Source organism: Thamnophis elegans, chromosome 1 (genome assembly GCF_009769535.1).
Source record: "Thamnophis elegans isolate rThaEle1 chromosome 1, rThaEle1.pri, whole genome shotgun sequence".
Lineage (NCBI taxonomy): Eukaryota > Metazoa > Chordata > Lepidosauria > Squamata > Colubridae > Thamnophis > Thamnophis elegans.
In genome coordinates, this window is record NC_045541.1 from 75,966,233 (window position 1) to 75,985,539 (window position 19,307).

The 19,307-nt window shown below is 37.4% G+C and overlaps 1 protein-coding gene across 2 annotated transcripts in view; it reads left to right on the forward strand.

Moving 5' to 3' along the window:
• The first annotated feature begins 294 nt into the window (after nt 1-294).
• RASSF7 (Ras association domain family member 7) overlaps nt 295-19,307 on the forward strand; it is a 61,332-nt gene continuing 42,319 nt past the window's right edge. The window contains exon 1 of one of the 2 annotated variants that reach the window (XM_032221270.1): nt 295-659. The gene's annotated coding sequence lies outside the window, so the exon portion shown is untranslated. The remainder of the gene's footprint in view (nt 660-19,307) is intronic. The other variant, XM_032221246.1, reaches the window with a different exon arrangement.

Genomic DNA, 19,307 nt, shown 5'->3' on the forward strand with positions numbered 1-19,307 from the left:
TACTATTAGAACTGTGTAATTGGCCCTTGAAAGGAAGCGGGTCCTGAAAACCATGCCATGCTCTCTTTTACAACGGTTAACAGGCAGGTAAAGGATGGGATTAAACCGAGCGCCTTTAACATAAATTCCATTTATGACCCCGATCCCCCGCCTCTCCAAACTTCGCCCAGGTCCTGGCCGGCCGGACAGTGGAAGCAAACGGTGGTTGGTCCGCCGGGCTGTCCTTCTGGCTTCCCTGTTCCATTGTAGCTCTGCCCATACCTGCTGGCGGAGAGCAGCATTCGGGGCGGAGCTTAGTCCGGGACGGAAGGCGGGGCTCACCGAGCAGACGAAGAGAAGAACTTTTCTTGCCCGGACCGGTTGTGGCGAGCCGAGGCTGCAGGTTGCGGGGCAGAGAAGGAAAAGCCGATCGCTCCGGTGCCGAGTCGTTACTCCGCCTTGAAGGAGGAGCGCAACCAACTTGCAACTGGCGGGGGGACTCCCTCTCGGCGGAAAAGAAGCAGGAAAGAAACGCCAAGTATCTCGCCTAGTACAGCGGAGCCTGTGACCTTGCGTAGTGGAGGAGAGTGGACGTTCCGAGAGAGCGAGGAGGAGGAGGAGGAGGCGAGGAAAGAAGCCGCGCAAGGAAGAGGATCTGCTTTGCTGAAGGATTCGTCCAGGTGAGGACCTGAAGTGCTACGAACAAATAGATCGCGAAGTCTCGTTTTCCCTTCCTATTTCGCCAGGTCTGCATATATATATTTTGTCCTTACTTTTGTAGTCCCAAACTCCTGGGTTTGTAATCCGGAACACGCACCTGTGAATTAAAATCCTTGGAAGTCAATGCGGACTTCCATCTACTGCTATCTAAGTAGGATAGCAGGGGACTGCGCTTTATCTCCAAGGTCTTCTCAAGGGACCCGCGAAGTAGAATTTGGACTCGCCTTTTCTTAGCCCGATAACCTTTCTCCTTCCCATGTCTTTCAATATAGGGTCGGACTCCTTGCAGTTTAACAGACCTGACTTCCGGGATAGGCTTGCCCTTCCACAAGTTAGGGTTCAGCTAGTTAACAAATTAAAGCTTTTTAATTTTTATTGTTGTTATTATTATTTTGTCGTCCCTTTCTGAGGGAGGGTGGGGCCACTTGGCAATCTGCCTCTCTCCTAAGTCCTCTATGAGTGGCTTAGCCTGTTCTTCCTGCTTCATTCTCTCCCCCCTCTCCCCCTTGTCAAGAGTTGCAGATCCTGGTAATTTTAGCGAATATTTTTGGAGGGCAGAGTCGCTTTTCTGTCATTATTGTTTGTTGGCATTTTAGATTATTATAGCAACATATGACATCAGGTTATCTGGCGTTCCTCTTGCATTATTTGACAATAGTGTGAGGTTTTCTCTCAATCAAAATCTTGAGGGGAAAAAACTAAATTATTGAAAGTAAATTATTGAAATTAAAGGATGAGTGTAGCAATGAAAATTTTAACCTCATACACAACCAGCTGAGGTTCAAATTGTGTGTGTGTACACACACAAACACGCATTGTACATACATACACCTTGCTACCCTTGATTTGTAAGCATGTGGCCTCTTCCTTGAACTCTTCCATTTAGATATTTGGCCCAGCCTATCCCTAAAGGCTTAAGAGCATGTATCAACAGCTATTGTAACCTAGTATGTAGAAGCATGTGAATTGAAATTTTTAATAAACACAAACATGCATAGCACCAGGGTCTAAAATTACAATTCTATGTACTTTCCCCCCAAGTAAAATAGTTATACTGATAGTAGCATTTTTTTTTACCCCCTCTGCCTTTGAAAGTGCCAGGTTTTAGAGATACAATTACTTGTTTGTTTTGGCTCAAATTTCTCTAAATTAGAAATATTTTATTGTTATCTTTCAGTACTTGGCAAGAGATTGGTAAATGATGAAATGAGTGGGCCCAGGTGGCACCAGCAGTGCAGCAGACTTAGCTTTCATGGTGCTAATATATTTGCTCTCACCCTGGCAACATGATTTCAGTCTTCCCATGGCTCCATCTAGAAGTTAAGGAGATGAAGAAAATAAGCTTTTTATTATGTAACTTTATACAGTTCTTAGCATTAACCGAATCTCTTTGTAACCAGTGCAGAAGTGCCAGTTGCTTTCTACTTGCTCTGATTTGTAGACATGAAAAATTGCCTGTCAATGCAAACAATGTATCTTTTAGGTGCTGGCAAATTCTATAGTATCTGTCATTTCAGTTTGGAGTTGATCTGCTTCTTCTTATTTCTGCCTGCATTTTTCCTAATGTAGCACTGTACCCTTTTCAACTTTTTGTAGGATATATGCTACATTTTAGAAATTACTGTGTGTATCTTCTTTCAAGATTTTCCATGTCAGAAAACTATCCTAAGTATTGGAGGCCTAAGTCATTTTGTTGTATGTTATGCAGATCTGGCTGTTCACTTAGGATTTGTCTATATTTGCCTGTTTTCTTATTTTCTATAGTGATATTCCATATTAGGTAACACTTGAATCATGTGCCTGAGGACTGAAATTATCTAAACTCTTGTTTCCAAATTCCTGTTACTGACATTAATTGTAATCTTATTCAAGTTGATCGTCCTCTTTTAAAGAAAAGTTAAACTAATAATGAACATCATCAGGATTACTCTAAATTGCTCAGACTTACTGGGTTCTAATTATAATCAGCCTGACAGAAGCAATGTTACTGTTGCTAAGGAATATTTTTGGTCAGTGAAAGACAGTGCAAGATGTAGCAGTGGATATTAAATACAAATACAATTCTGTGATTCATTTTTTGGTACAAAGACAAGATATTGTAGTGCAAAGGGATGTGGTTCATGTTGTTGGCCCTGTTCTGTCTAAATCATACTCTAAGCCGCAGTGGTTTGTTGCTATAAAGCAACTTTCCCACTGTATGAACTACAGTAGATGGATTTGCAGAAATACTAAGCTAAAACCAACTATTGCTTAGCATAGTATAGAAATAAGCACATTCTTCAGATTACTTTCACACTATCACTTTATTGTTATATACATCCAGAGGGAGTACTGTATTGATATCCAAAGCATCACTGTCTTTGGGATAATATTATTATAAAACAAAAGTAATTAAAATATATTTTATAACCAAAAATAAGCTGGAGGAGTAGGTTTTGTTTTCTTCTTTAAAGACAACATTTTGATAAAAGCTAGAATTAGTAAAGAAGTTAATTTTATCAAGTAATATCAGACTGCTTTTTGCTTTTACAGCATGATCAGATGGCTTATCGCTAACTCCTTATCATTTAAGTAGGAACTAGACAACCTCTGACCCATTGCATCATCCTTTCAGAGATATTTACTTACTAGATTCCTCAGTGCCTTCAACAATGACACAACTTCTAATGTACTGTCTTCATTGGAAAAGTTGGTATATATTCAGAGATCTTGAATATATCCCATGTTGAATGGTTTAGCACAGTCAAACAACACAGGAAATGTTTTATGACACTTTGTATGATGTCATAAACTGCTTTATCCTAATGTGTGGTGAAGGTGTTGGCCAGTTTGGTGTAATGGTTAAGGGCTATCTTAGAAACTATAGTAGGAGAATGTGAATTCCAATCCCATTTAGGCATGAAAAACCAGCTGGGTAATTTTGAGTCAGTCACTCTGTCTCAGCCCAATCCACCTCACAGGGTTGTCGTTTCTGTAGGGAAAGTAGAAGGAGGAAAGGAGTATTTGCCATCTTGTGTTGTATCTGAAAACAAAGGATAACAATCTTACACAGATAATTTACATTTAATTTTTCTGGTTTTAAATATCAGATTCTGTATAATGGCTAATTATGCATCTTAAAGTAGATAAAGAGACAGCTAATTTTGTTGATTGGGAGTATGATTTATAAAGTTTATAAAAGCATATGCCCACTCATTACAAAATAAATGAATATAAATGAGTTCTTTAAATTTACTTGGCTGGATTTTTTTTAAACTTCTCTGATCATTGACCAATTTTCTTATCTGACCAAATAGGTATCTTACACTTCTCAAATTGTTAGTCCAGTGTATCATCTGACATATCATATTTTGTGAATGTGTTGATGCTAATAGATTGAAATTCCATCCAGAAATATTGACTGTTCTCATATATTTTTTCATTTTCTATTTCTGTGAGAAAGCCCTGTTCTATGCTTGTTATTTACATGCAGTGAATCATACATAATCTTTTTTCCCAGGATTCTACTATATGTGAATCACAAGCATAAACTAGGGCTTTCTCACAGCAAGCAAGGGAAAAAAGGACAATTTGCATCAGATTTTGAGTTTGAACAGTCATATTTAGAGTAATTTGCTCCTGCAGAAGAAAATTTAAATTGTTCAAAATTTGCATTTCTTGTGGAAATCTATACAAATGACAACCACAGGAGAGGACAAGTTTGGTCTGACTTGATTTTAATTGAAAATGACCCGCTTCATTTACATGTTGTTAGGATTATCCTGACAGTCAGATTTATAAATCATACTGAGGTTCAGAGTATTTAGCTTTGGTTTATGTGCTGTGTGTAACCCAGTTGTGATTTATTTAATAAACAAGTAAAACAAGTAGTTTACTGTAATATGTGACCTCAACCTGCATATCATTTGAACATAAATTAAAGTTAAGCTTATCATTAGGCAGTTGGTTCACAAAGGACATAAAGCCAGTATCTAACAAACTGCAATATAACTTAGCTGAATGCATTGATTGTCAATTTCAAATGTAAGCATTTAGAATGCTGCAATTACAAAAAAAACCACCTAAAAAGCTATATTTGTTAAATTAATCTTTTCACCTAATTTAAACAATAATTTTGTAGTTAATTTTGTAGGGGGGAAAGGTTTAGAAACTTTATTAATTGACTTTTATTTAAAAGATGTTATAAAGGTATAATGTTATTGGAGGATTTTTTGAAATAGCTAATGAATGCCATTATGTGGTTGTGTCTTTAAGTATGAATGATTTGAGGAAAAAGCATGTTCAAATAATTGTAGTCAAATGAGAATTGTGGTACATTAATAGTAAGATATACAAAGATTTTTGATTTAAAGTGTATAATCTAATATGAAGTATAAGTAATGACACTGGAAGAAATGCACGAAAGCTATCTGTAACCAATCGACACGCTTTCTACAAGATGTAATGAAGGGTGATTCTTTTTTGTGTTTTTGTTCAATTAAAATAAAATAAAAATTCAAAAAAACCCAATAATTTTGTAGTTAAGGCTATGAAAATGTCTTGCAATCTTCCCCAATCTGTGTGTATATGAGACATGAAAATATTCAGCAATAACCATGCTTGTTACAGAATTTGGGGATTTAAAATCCATAAGTCTAGAAATCCTCAGGTTGGGAAAGTTTATTGCAGCAAATTTTTTTAAATGTGACTTTTCAGCACATTTTTGTCAAAAAGCTGTTTAAATGACAGCTAGATGTTGATACACATGTCCAAAAGATATTTTCAGTATTTTCTTACTACCTGGAAAGATATGATTTACCACAGGTTTTTATCTCCAGACAACTTTGTGTAATTAAAAAAAAACACTGCAGAAAATAAAACATTTCTTCTTCAAACTTACAAATGACACCAAGCCAGAATTGAAAGATAAGATAAAATATTCAATGTTTTTGTGTATATGTTTGTGTCAGTGAGTGGCAGTAAAGATCTTTTCCCAGTGATAGCTCCTCTATTGTCTTAATAAAGGATGTTTTTGGGGGTGGGGGGAGGAAGGAAGGTCAATCTTCAAGATAATTTCGGTCTTCATCAAAATAATCTTGAAGATTGATCTTTGGGGAATAAACAGACAACTTATTTACCAGAACTTGCCTCTGGGAATGGGGTGATAGTACTGGGTGTTGCCTATTAAAGACTGATACACTTCAGCTTGTAATGGAAGAGCAGTCAGATGCCATAAAGGCTTATTTGCCTGGTACAAAGTTTGCAAATGTTGGCATTAAAGGAGAAACCTATCTCTGTCCTGGAAACCAAATTCCAATTGCTAGGTTAAAGATTGAAAGCCAGGATAAACCTCTTTCAGACATAATTCCCTTTAAAACATCATTTGTTGGTGAAAAGGACAATTTTAACTTCCTTGTTTAGAGAAAAGATATATTAGCTGATGACTGAAAGCCTCTTATGGTCTTGTGTAAAAATGGGGGGAAATGAAGTTGTGATTTAATGGTTTTGATGATTAGATAGAATAGATTATTCTTAGAACCGGAATATATAAGGTTAAAATTGTACTTATCACTGCTGTGAAGAATATCAGAATCCACTTCTTTATATCTTTTTTCTTTTCTTTTTCTATTTTTCTTCAAGTTTTTTCCCCTGCAGTTTTTGTTTCTTCCTTGATTTTCTGTTTCTTTCTTTTCCCTACTTTATATTACTTTGTGTTAGGGTTTTTTATTTAGAAGTCACAGTAAAAATTATATAAAGAAATAATAAAATGTTACTTGCAGCAAGAAAGTTAAGTGCATTCATAAGATTCTGCTGAAAGGCTAATAATAGTAATATCCCAGCAATTCTAGGTGTTTATAAGTAAGATTGAGGTGCAACTCAGAACAAACTAGGAGTAATAGGCTTCAGCTACAATTAATCAACTACTAATAACATTTTATTTTGTCTTATACTTAACACAGAGAGAGAAAGTAACAAAGCTGCTTTAAAAAATTCCTAGGAGAATATCAGTAGACAATGGGAAATACCTGGTGCAAAAAGAGCTATCTCTAAGGATTGAATTGGAAATTGTTTTGATTGCCCAGATAGAAAGGATACAGAAAAAAGACATATGCAGTCTGATTGGCTATGTGGAAAAATGTATCTGCTAAAGATATTTAGAACAGAACATCACTTGTAGACATTACATGCATTACTTAACAGCTTGCTAAGTTTATATTTTAGCTATTGTTTTATTGAAAGTATAAATTGATGTTCATATATACTACTAAATCATAAAGCATAATTTATATAATTCAGCATAATGTAGTGCAATATGCGAGCCCAGTTAATGATGCCAAACTGAGAAACTCAAAAAAGCAAACTAGAGTTAGCTCCATATGCTGGGAGCTATAATCCACCCTAAGGCAGATGCTCAGGGTGATATGGGGATGAAGAATAAAAGAAATAAGACATCCAAAGTAGAAAAGGTGGTAGCAGGAAGTAAGTTTAATTAGGAAGTAAAACAAACAGGATAAAAATTAACCCAGTGATAATGGAGATTAGTTTTCTACATTTTCTAAATGATTGTGTTAGTGGTTATAATGTGTTTATACTGATTCAGGATAATTATATCAGTGTTGCTGATGTTATTGAAAATATTACCATAAAGATAAATCTTTCTGTCAAGCTCAATTTCTTTTGACTATGTGGCACATGACACATAATTTATTTGGCAATAATGTGGACAAGGTTTTGTTGTTAACCTTCTACTGGGATGCTTCTTCAACTTCTCAATCTGTTCTACAGTCCTAACAATCAGCTAAGATTTTTTAGGTTTTATAAAAATACATTGCACACAAACTACTATAATGTTATTCAATTTAGTTCATGTTTAAGAGGAAAATTGACCAGAAATCCAGCCTGATTAGATCTAAACTGTGAAGCCTGGTTAAAAAGTAAGAGTATAAGGGATGTTAGATATCGTTCACTATCATAGTAATATGGTTCTATTAAATATAATCCTTTAACTATTAAAATCATTCAAAAACTTGTGTTTTATGCTGTTTTGTGACACAAATTGTGAATATTATATTTATCCCAAAGAATGTTTAAGCCACTCAGTACAGAATCTTAACACTCCAAGATCATGCACGCCAATGGGTGGCAGTATAAAACATACTTAGTACAAACATACAGAAAACTATCCCAGAACTTTTGTACACTTCTTGGAAAGGATGCCGAATTTCAGTTTTAGTTACACTGTTCAATAATGGAAGATTAGCTAGGACACATACTGCAAGTCAGTTACATTGCCATTAAAATTAACTAATTTATGTCAAGGAAGATACCGACCAAAGTCTTCCTTCAAAAACGTAAGTTTGGGTCAAATGGGGAAAAAAAAAGGAATAAAAAGTTTGCACAAAAGCAATGCAAATAGAGAATACAGAAAAGGATTCTGATAGTACAATATACAGTTTCTTCCTTACTATCATGGCGATTTTTTCTTCCAAGTTGGCTGAAAAATGTGTGGCTATCACAGGGGTGGGCTGCTGGAGGTTTGCAGGGGTTCAGGAGAACCTTTAGCTAATATTCTGTGCAGTTTGGAAAAACCCCAAATCCCACTCCTGGCTAGCCCTGCCCACTCCTCCCCTCCCAGGAGTCCTCACGTGGCCGGTTTTGGATGCAGATAAGTGCAGGGTGCGTGTGAAGGCTTGGGTAGGGTGAAAAATGGGCCTACCAGAAGTTCGGGAAGGCCAGAAACAGGCTCATTTCTGGCTTCCGGAGCCTGAGGACGCCGTTTTTGCCCTCCCGGAGGCTCGAGAAAAGCTTCTGGAGCCTGGGGAAGGCAAAAACAACGCCCCCGTTGTGGTGCAGGAGGCTGACTAGGCCATGCCCACCAGGGCCACGCCCACCCAGCAACCAGGCAGAGAACCCCTTGCTAAAATTTTTGAAGCCCACCCCTGCTATCCCATGAGATATTTAAGAGAATAAAACCATCTTTGCATTTCACATATCAAAACTCTTTTACTTGATGGAATTCTGCTCTGTTGTGCTGGCTTGCTATTTGAAATTATGCACTTGTAAGGTGGGGTCCCCAACCCCCAGTCCATGGAACGGCTCCAGTCTGTGGCATGCAAGAAACCAGGCCACGCAAACCAGTGAAGCCCTATCCACGGGATGCAGGCAGCACACGAAACCACACCCTCTGGTCTGCAGAAAAACACCTCTCCACAGAATTAGTTCCTGGTGCCCAAAAGGTTGAGGCCACTGTTGTTGGTTGATGGCTGTATGTTTTTTAAAAAGTCATTTTAGATTTTGTGTTGCCACCCAGCCATTTGCACTTTACATATACCGTGTTTCCCCAAAATTACGACATGTCATGATAATAAGACCATGCCATATTTTTCCTGTGGGCAAAAATATACGCCCTCCCCCAATAATAAGCCCCCTAGACAACGCTCCCCTCCAGTCAGGCAGAGCAACACTCACCAACCTAGCGATATCCCAAAGCCGCAGGAGCCGGGGGGGGGGGCAAAGGCGCTCACATTGCTTGACGCCTTTGGGATACTGCTAGGTTGGTGGGTGGTGCTGTGCCCAGCTGGGCAGGGCGCCACTCACCGACCCAATAATACCCCAAAGGCGCTAAGCCGCGTGGCGCTCTGCCTGGCTGGAAAGAGAGGTTGCGTGAGGACTTGTTCTGCCTCTAGCTCGCATCCCTCCCTGCTCACCATGCCCAATTCTCCCTGCAGGGCTGGGCCAGGGTGCTGGTGCTGCCCTGCTGCCGCCGCTGCCACCATGCTCCAAGCATAACCAGCTTTCAAATTCCGGAGATTTGCTGCCGAGTCTTTCAGCAGCGGCTGCTCTGGGACTACGCTCTATGGTTGTGGACTGGCTGTTGGAAGACTCTTCCATGGTCACCTCATGGCGGCTTTGTTGCGCTGCTGCGACAACGCAACATAGCCGTTTGCCCCTGAGGCTGTGCCCGGCTCTTTGGGCACCCGCTCACAAGAGAGCAGCCACCCGGCAACCCCGAACCAATAAGCTCTCCCTCTCAATAATAAGGCCCAAGCAAAATTTTTTGGGGGGGGGTGTCAAAAGAAAATAAGACCCTGTCTTATTTTCGGGAAAACATGGTACTTACTTATCCACAGTGACTAATTAGTTTTAGAATTGAGTATGATGTAAATATACACATTTTCCCATGATTTGCATTTGCCAGAAAGTATTTTGTATTTTCAATCTCACATGTTTACAGCTTAGCAAGTATTAGTTTACTAATCTGTATCTTACACAGTTGTCTTGACTTGTCGTTGCTGATATTGCTGCACTGAAAAACATCTGTGAATTGTGGAGGTGTGAGGAAAAAAATGGGATTGTCCTCCTTTCCCTTTCTGTTTATGTGCTGTGTAGAGACTCACAAAAGCTCATCTGTAAAATGTTTAAGGACAATATAATATTATTTAATTAATGGCAAGTCTAGGTAGAACCCTGGTTGGGAAATAAAATTAACAGTGGCCTTGTTGATAGTGATCTGCTTCTCCAAAACGTCAATGCTGCTATAGTCAGATCATTTCAGTTTCATTCTAAAACATAAATACAGCATAGGAAAAAAAACCTAAATCGTTTTAATAAGTGTTACTGGTTCCACCACAAAACCGCGGTAGACTAAAGCGCGTGTGACTAAAGCGCGGTGACAAAACCGCACCGTCAAAAGCGCCTGACAACAGCGCGCCGACAGAAGCACGCTGTAACATAACCCTAAAAATAACCCTAAACCTAACCCTAAACCTAACGCTAAACCTACCCTAAACCTAACCCTAAACCTAACCCTAAACCTAACCCTAAACCTTACCTTAAGGTAAATCGCGGTTTTAGCGCCGCGGTGTTGTCGGCGCGCTTTTGACGTTCGCTGTTATGTCGTGCCACGAGTGTTACTAGCCGTATTATACTGAATGCACAATGAGAAAGTATTTTTCAGGTGACCAATAATAATTTGTCACTAGGTCATTAAAAAGTGGTTCTGTCCTCAATATTTTTCTCAGGAAATAACTGAGCTAAAGGAAAGTTGCTTTTATGCACAGCTAGAAAACACTGAGGCATTTAAATTTGTTTCATTTATTATTAACTATTATGAGTGGGATAGGAATTTATTGCAAAGCCTTGTCAAACACATGACTTCCAATATAAAGATAAAGACTTATTTAAGTTAAACTAGAGTCTTGTTCATTGTGTGATATACATTTTTCTCAGTAGCAAAACAGAAGTGGTTTGTCTTTTCCACCTTCTGGCATCTTTTTGTTGTCTCTAACTAACTACAGATAGTACTTGACTTACAACCATTTGTTTTTGATCATTTGAAGTTAGAACGGTAGTGAAAGAAGTGACTTACAGCTGGTTTTCACATTTACAACCATTACATCAGCCCCATGGTTACATGGGTCAAAATTTGTGTGCTTGGCAGTTGGTATGTATTTATGACAATTGCACTGTTCTTCAGTCATGTGATCACCATTTGTAAGCTTCCCAGCTGGCTTTGTACAAGCAAAGTCAATGGGGCAAGGCAAATTTGCTTAATGATCGCATGATTCACTTAGCAGCTGCAGTGATTCACTTAACAACTGTGGTAAAAAAAGGTTGTAGAATGAGGCACACTTCATTTAACAACGGTCTTGCTTAGCAATAGAAATGTTGGGCTCAACTGTCATACATTGAGGACTACCTACAACTTTCATCACTCAAAATCCTAGTGCCACTTGCTTAATAAATTAAAAATTAAAAAATACTTATTTTTTGTTTTACGTTTTTCCCGTCTTCATTATTTTCATACATAACTCAAATGGCAAACATACCTAACACTCTTTCTTTCAAAGAAAGAACAACTGTGTGAGGTGAGTTGGAGAGAGTGATTGGCCCAAAGTTGCGCAGCTGGCTTTCATGCCTAAAGTAGGACTAGAATTCATAATCTCCCGCTTTGTATTTATATAAATTGTATTTCAGCTCAAAGTCAATTGCATATTTATTAACATTGAACTGCTAGGTAATAATATATTGTGAAAACAATCGGCAAATCTCCTTAGAATTTTAATATCTGGATATACATGATGCAGTATCAATTTTTCTATTCACCCCATTTATGGTAAGTATGAACCAGCAAGGTGCTGCAGTTACCAAAAAAGACAATGTAGTTTTAGGTTGCACCTACAGAGGGATAGTATCAAGATCACATGATGCAATAGTGCTGCTTTATACTACACTGGTGAGACCTCACTTGGAATACTACATCCACTTCCGGTCACCAGGATACAAAAAAAAGATGCTGGGACCCTAGAAAGAATACAGAGAAGAGCAACAAAGTTGATAAGGGATTTAGAGGCTAAATTGTACAATGAACTGATGAAAACAAGGTATGTCTAGAGTCTAACAAAGAGAAGGACTAGGGGGTGACATGATAGCCGTTTTTCAATATTTGAGGGAGTATCAGAAAAAGCGGTGGCTGACCTATTCTCCAAAGCATTTGAGGGCGGGACAAGAAGTAATGATGGACAATCATTATAAGACAGATCTTGCCTAGAACTAAGAAACTTACTGATTTCAAAAGCAATTCATCAGTGGGACTGCTTGCCTGCAGAAATTGTGGGTGCTTCGTCACTGGACATTTTCATGAAGAGATTAGACAACTATTTGTCCGGAGTGGTATACGGTCTCCTGCTTGAACAGAGGGTTGGACTTGAAAGCCCCCAAGTCCCTTCCAACCTTGTTATTTTGTGTTCTGTGTTCATGACTGTAGCTTTACACTTTTTCCCCATCCTACAAATTCAACAGATCTTCATGTGCTAGTGCTGGCTATCGTATGCTAATAAAAACTGGATTGCTTTTTATCACCTAATTGCAGACTGCAGCTGCTAACATTATCATCCCTGCCTTTTGTTGTGACTGAATGTTATGACTGAATGTCCATGGCAAACAGCTTGTGATAGTAAATATACATACAGCATATTAAGGTAGTGGCAATAGTTGGAAGTAATTGGACCTGATTTGAAATAAATACTGTACACACATTACTGGCTCTGAAGGTGATGTGGAGAGACCTTCAGCTGCAGCGGAGGACATATTGGTGCATATTTCTTTTCATTTTAGAAGCTAGGTAACATTTGATCTCTGCATCAGTCTTCTCACCATTGTATTTTAGTAGGTTCTCTAATCCTAACTATTAATGGTATTTTATACTTGGTGAGGATCTTTCTATTTTCCAGAGAATGAGCTGTTAAACACTCATTTGCACATGCTTGAAGATACATGCTTTGGAGATACTACACATGCATTGGAGATACTGTAGAATAGCAGAACATGTTTTTTTTATAGGAAATTTTTTTATTTTTGTTACATAGACAACATAATCACATAACAATAGAAAAAGAAAGGCAGAGGGAGAAAAAAAAAACACACACACAAAAAAAAGAAAACAAAGCCCATCATCCCATACAGTATGTCATTTGATTACAGGTGTTTTAACCTTTATCATTCTTATACATTCATTGTTTCATTTAATAGATTTTGATTTCGTATAGTTTCTTACTCCCCTGCCTGTAGCAATCCATCCCTACTACATTTCCCTCATACACACACCCCGTGTCTCTCTGTTATATATTTAATAGACACCACAATAACCTAGGGTTAAAAAAAAAAAAAAAGGAAAAAAAAGGAAAGGAAAAAACACAAAAAAGAAAAAAAACATCATCACATGCAGCATGTCGTTTGGTTACAAGTGTTTTAACATCTACATCTTCAAATAATATTTACCGTCTCAAATGTTTCATCTAATATAACTAAAGGCCTCATTTTCATTCTACAATATATATTCAGTTAACATTAGCATTATTTTCCCCCAGAAAGTATACTTATATTCATTGTTATCCTTGCATTTCATACCTTCAAACAGAGATCTTATTCCTTCATTTTTCAACAAGACGTCGCTGCCTATATATACCAGTAATAGCAGAACATGTTTGATATTTTTCCACTGTTAAACTGAATAGAAAGGGAGGAAGACATTTGTTCATGTCAAGGTTCACTTAACAGCCTCAGAGCCAGATTGAACCAGATCAGTTGGCACTGATCCCTGGGGAGAAAGCCAACAGGTACTTGGGCAGTAACAGGTTCAGAAGGGTGTAGATGTTTCAAGGCAAAGCCAATGTTAAATGTGGATTACTGGGAGACAAAAAGGATATGGAAAGGGCTCATTTCAGCTATACTTAGAAAAAGGACATGTGATATATGACCATTTATATAAATGACAGAAATCCGCGAGCCAAAAGGAGACACTTATAGAATGTTTAATTGTGAATGCAAACAAATACTGGGTATGGCAGAAATCTGGTAGAATGGAAACATGAATGAAATACGATTGCTTTTGGGTGTAAATTCTGTAAAACTAACAGAAAGTACACACGTTAAAGAGAATAAACTTGATCATATTATAAAATATTGGACGATTAAGTTTCTTTACCAAAAAAACCCTAATGATACGGTGACCACATAAAAACTTTGAGGCTTGTCTCCATTATACTTTTTAATTAAATTGCCACTAGATATTTACTGTCATTTATTTCCCATATTGTATATATAGCAAAGGGTGTGAACGTCATAAACTTTTATAGTTGTCATCAAGTAGTTTAACTTGATGAAAAGATAATACTTCCACATTCTTCTACAGTGCATAAGCTTTTATTTCACAGCTTTTATTACTAACCATCACAGAATTTAGTGCAGACTTTTCCTGATCAAACTCAGTGCATTGACCAAATATAATTTTACTTGTGAAGGCTTAGCTATCATGTACCAACAGATGATTATTGAAGTAATTCAGACCATAGTTTTAGAAGTCAACTATTATTCACTGTTGCCATTTCTGCAGCCATCCATTTGCAATATTTTCCCTTTTAGTTCTTTTCCATGGATTGAGAAAATAAATGAAAACACTACCTGAGCCCCTAAAGTCTTGAATTTCCTTCCTAGATCTTCAAGTCTATAGTGGTGGGGTTATAATCTGTTGTTTGCCACATTGCTTTTCTGGGCAAGGATTTTCAGGCAGAAAATTATGGTGTTCCTCTCTTTGGAATGCACTGGATCCATTCCTTTATCTCATCCTTTTATGGTTTGGAACCAGGTTACCTGTGGGAACTGGAAGGAAAGCCTTTTTTGCCATGGCACCCACCTATGAATATCATTCCACCCGAGATAAGGCTGGCCTCGACTCTGTTGGCCTTTCATTGGGCTCTCAGAACATGGCCTGGGGCTTTGGGTATGTGCTGGAGCCCCACTTTTGGCTTTGTTGGTGGTTGTTTTTCATGATGTTCATTTTTATTAAGCATTTATAGATGTTTGGCTACGATGGATTTTAATTTTTATTTAAATTAAATTAAAATAAAAAACAATGTTGCTTGTATCTTTACAATTTATATTATTTGTTTCCTAGTATGAATTGATTACTTATTAGTAACCTATAGCTATCACTAAGTGTTGTATCTTATGATTCTTGATTAATGTATTTTATTTTTCTTTATGTACACTGAGAGCATATGCATCAAAGACAAATTCCTTTGTGCTCATTCACATTTGGCCAATAAAGAATTCTATTCTATTCCTTCCCATTCCCATTCCTATTCCTATTATATCTTGTGTATTTTATATACAGTGTTTTGTTATAAGCTGTCTACAGTCACCTATGTGAGATGGGTGACTACATGAATTGAAAGAATGAATGAATGAAATAGCTTACAGACTCATTGCCTGGCAGAAAATAGGAACAATTGTAACATTATATCAGAAAAAGTTACTTTGTAACTTTGGATGCTTTAATAGTTTTTTTAAAAATCAAGACAAACTTCATAATAGCCTAATGGCTGGGAGGGCTTTATGTATCCTTCAAAATGTATAATCCCTCCCTCCTCAGATTTTATGAAAATAAGGTTCTTGATTTTACTTAGAATGTTGTTTAAAATTGTAGGAACTTTCAAGATGCTATTATTGTAATTTAGCCATTTAGATTAGATGTAATAAAGCTGCTGTTTTGGAGATAGCAGAATATGTTGTCTGGTTGTGCTGTAATATATGAATGGGCAGACTTACTCCATCCCTCTAGTATCTATTTATATTTAATGACAAATTTCCTAAATGCGTACAGGTAGACTTTGCTTAACTTTAGCAATTGGAACCAGAATTTCCATCAGTAAACAATGCATGCTGTAAAGTCTAACATCATGTGACCACATTACTTAGCGATTACAATCCCGGCAGTCCCATTGCCACTGTTCAGCAAGGACCATTGGTTATTTAATGAGGATAATAGCAACTTGCATCTTCTGACTTCCAACAAGGAAAGCTGGCAAGAAATCCTGGATGGGTCCCAAGCAGGCTGGCATGTGGGTGAGTGCACCTGGGTGTGTGTGTGACACCACAAGCGTGAATGGATGGGGGAAGGCTAGTCTGGAGTGCCCAGGTGTCTGGGTGCAGCATGACTATGGCTAGGCAGGAGAGAGGGCTGCTGCGGAGTGCAGGAGGGTGCATAGATTAGGAGGGCCCCTGCAGAGCGCAAGATGGAACATTGATGGATGTTGTGGTATATTACAAACATGGCTGAGAAGGGAAAGAGGTGCTGTGATGCCACACAAATGCAGACAAGTGTGTGTGGGTTGGGTGCTGCAAGTGAGGCACATGTAACAGAGTAAGAAATCTCATAGTCTGTGGCTGGGCTACTTGAGACAAAAAATGGCAGAATGGTAGCAGCTTGCATGAGTGACTTGTGACCTTCCCTGCTGGCTTCTCCCTGGAGTTTACTATGCAGTGGCGGATAGGGGCTGACAAATCTTGGTGCCCCCCTCCTGTACAAATCTTCATTGTTTTTTTTTTCTTTCTCAACTTTGTGGTGCCCCCTTGGGCCTGGTGCCCTAAGCACGTGCTTAGTCTGCTTAATGGTTAATACACCACTGCTACTATGAGAAACCTAGCAGGGAAGTTTGCAAATATTGATCATCTGACCATGAGACGCTGTTATAAGTACAAGCCAATTGCCAAAAGCCTGATCATAATCACATGGACATAGGAGTACTGGGATGGCCAGAACTTTAAGGACAGGACATAAATATCGCTCGTTCATTGCCAGCCTAACTTTGAATGGTTGTTAACTAAGGACTATCTGTATGCAGAGAATGAGGGCAATGTTGAAAGAAGTTTTAATGTTGGTCTTTTTTTCTTTCCTTTCCTTTTTGATCTTTAGATCCATGAAGAAGGATCAGGATTATCTTGTAGTTCCAGCATTATTTGCTAGCCAGTGATAACCTTTCAAGAACAGAGATAAAATCCTAAACAGTATACGGCTTTAACTGCTCTTAACTTTAGGTGGGTAGGGAATGACCCTGTTTGTCTAAACGGCAAAGACATCATGATTGCTAGAATTGCTGCAGGAATTAGTCATACATAAGAGCACAAAACTAGTTTCTTAGTTTCTCTATTGCGCCCAAAAAATCTTGATTCATAATATTCACTTGTTACTTCCTCCAATATATGATTGTGCAGTTGTCTTCCACAATACACATTTATTTGATGGTGATTACATGCCACCAAATAGTGGTCACTCCTAGAAACTACACAGATTTTCACCATGATGATGTATGATTTTTTAGCTTTTTCAACAGTATACTCATTGCTGATGTAACTGAGATTTGTTTGATAACAGAATATATTATTTTACAATCCAAATTAAAATTTTTGGGAGAGCAATGCACAGTCTTTCCTCTGGGGAAAGGCATTCTTTCTTAGAGGACATTACTGCTGATAGTGGTATCACACGTTTCACGTTCTTCTGTATATCAAACCCTTTTCCAATTTGTTTTCAACTTATTTTATTTCTTGTCTTTCAAATAATTATATCTCTGTAAGGTCAGGGAACAGAAATGTAATGGAAACAGAAGGGCTTCTTTACCTTACCAGGAAAAATAATAGCAACCTTCTGTAGAAAGAATAAATGTACGGAAGTCAACTATCTGCTGCCCACTGTAGTGGGAATTATCAAACCTAAAGTAGTTTCTGTTCAGGTTGTTTGCTTTTGAAGGTGAGAAATGGAGAATATACCTGTGACATGATGTATAAATGAGCAATGAAGATTGTCTTTGACCTTCAAGTTAGACATGGACTCAATTTAGACTCTCTGTAAAAAAGAACTATCTTTTGTTTCTACCTCACTGGTTTCAAGTATAAGAATATCCTTTTATCATTAAAAAAATAACTGGATCCCATATAACCATGATGGTGATCCTACAGTACACATACCATAGGTGGCACACACAGAACCATATTTGCTGGCATGCCAGCCATCAGCTCCGGTGCCGGTGAGCTGATTTTCGACCTTTTGAAGGCCGGGGGAGGCTGTTTTCACCCTACCCAGGCTTCAGAAAAGCCTCCAGAGGCACACAAACAATTGTGGCACGCCATAAAAAAAAGGTTCGCCATCACTGCCATATAATAATTGCACTTCTGTTGATAGAAATAAAGCAGAGTAAAAAAGGCTATTTTTAACTAATGTTTTAAAATGATTTCTATATTTTATTTATCATATTATCCATATAGAACTTAAAAATTGTGTCCATACATTTATTCATTCTACAGAGGGTTGCTGTTATTTTTCCTGGTAAGGAAAAGAACAAATAATTGTAGCCAATTAAATAATCAGTGAAGGAACAAATAAGTGTAGTCAAATAATAAACATATATTTTAGATAAATTAAAACTTATCTGATTTAGGATTTGTGCTATTTGAAGAATTAGTCTTCTGATTTGAAGTTAAATAAAATAAATTATTCTGGATTGATTAAAATTTCATATTTTTCATATTTTTTAAAAAAGATAAATGACATACAGTAGAATGCTTCTCAGCTGATTACTGAGTGACCAGTGAGACCAGTTGTCTCACTGAAGATGTTTTATGTCTTGTTTAAATCATGATGCCTATTGAGAGTTGTTGAATGAATTACTGAATTGAAACTGAATTACTGATATTGACATTATTGATTTGTGTCTCTCTATTTGTGATGTATTGAACTTTTTTCCCATACTTTAGGTGCTGACAAAAACAATTCAAAAGTAGAGTATTTTATTGCTTAGATTTGAGTCCATAAGGAAATACATGCTTTTTACTGTGATATAACCATTGTAGATGCTTCTGTGAAGTGCTTGCTAACATATCTTAGGATCTTACAGTATCTCTTTTCTTAGATATTTAAATATATTAGAAATTATTTCATATTATAATTATATACATACAGTATTGGGCTAGCACCAGAAAGACCCACGGTGCACATTCAGCTCTGATACTGAATTACTGATATTGACATTATTGATTTGTGTCTCTCTATTTGTGATGTATTGATCTTTTTTCCCATACTTTAGGTGCTGACAAAAACAATTCAAAAGTAGAGTATTTTATTGCTTAGAGTCCATAAGGAAATACATGCTTTTTACTGTGATATAACCATTGTAGATGCTTCTGTGAAGTGCTTGCTAACATATCTTAGGATCTTACAGTATCTCTTTTCTTAGATATTTAAATATATTAGAAATTATTTCATATTATAATTATATACATACAGTATTGGG